The sequence below is a fragment of the Carassius carassius genome, chromosome 31, assembly GCF_963082965.1.
Source record: "Carassius carassius chromosome 31, fCarCar2.1, whole genome shotgun sequence".
NCBI classification, from domain to species: Eukaryota; Metazoa; Chordata; class Actinopteri; order Cypriniformes; family Cyprinidae; genus Carassius; species Carassius carassius.
In genome coordinates, this window is record NC_081785.1 from 12,263,457 (window position 1) to 12,264,456 (window position 1,000).

Consider the following 1,000-nt stretch of genomic DNA (forward strand, 5'->3'; position numbering starts at 1 on the left):
AGTCAATAGTATTCATGCTCAGATTATACAGTATAAGTGATATGTGATCCAATCTTGAGTATTATCAGATACAAGGCGGAAAATGTTACAATTTCAGGCAGAACTAGTTCTATACATTTTGTTCAAAGCTATTAGATGTGATTCACAAGCTGTTTATTATTTCCCTCAAAGAATAATTCCCAACAGGACATGTGAGAGCGTGTATAACTATTATCTTTGTATCAGTATTTGTATCCCAGGAGACTGGGCTGGGATCTCCTCACTGACAGGTAAAAACAAAAATCAGGTGTGTCCCATTTCCCCTGGCGAGGAACCCACTTGTATTGTCAGATAAAGAAAAAGTGGATAGTGGAAAGTAGGCTGAGACAATTAAACCTTCCTTGGGTTTTAAAAAAAAGGCAGAAAAAGTCAATAAGTACAACTGCGATATTTATAAAGCCTGGCACAATCTGAATTCTAAATTCTTTTTACATTAATGAGGTAAAATTTTTCACACGGACAATGTCTATTCAGAATTAAAGTTTTTGCCCACGCATGACCACTCCTTCACAGATGGAATGAGGAAAAGGACACACAATTATGTAAATATAACCTGGTTTTAATTTATGATTAATGAAATATGGGTCCGATAAACGTTGTTCACACCCTTAACGGTATTGAATCATAATAGACTTAATGCACATTTGGGAGGTACTTGACGTGGTTGAAATAAACACATTACAACACTTTTTTCCTTTTTTTTAAGAATCAGTCTTTATATATATATATATATATGCAAATGAGAAATGAATAACAATCATATTTTGCACAAAAGCAAGCTAAGAGTCAGAGAAGAGCTCTGCAAAAAAACTAAACAAAGGTTACACTATTTTAAGGTGTCCTTGTTACAGTGTAATTATACATTTAAGTACTGAGTAATATTAATTAACTACATGTACTTACTATATGGTTAGGGTTAGAATAACTTGCATGTAATTATGCATAATTAATTGTTATTATA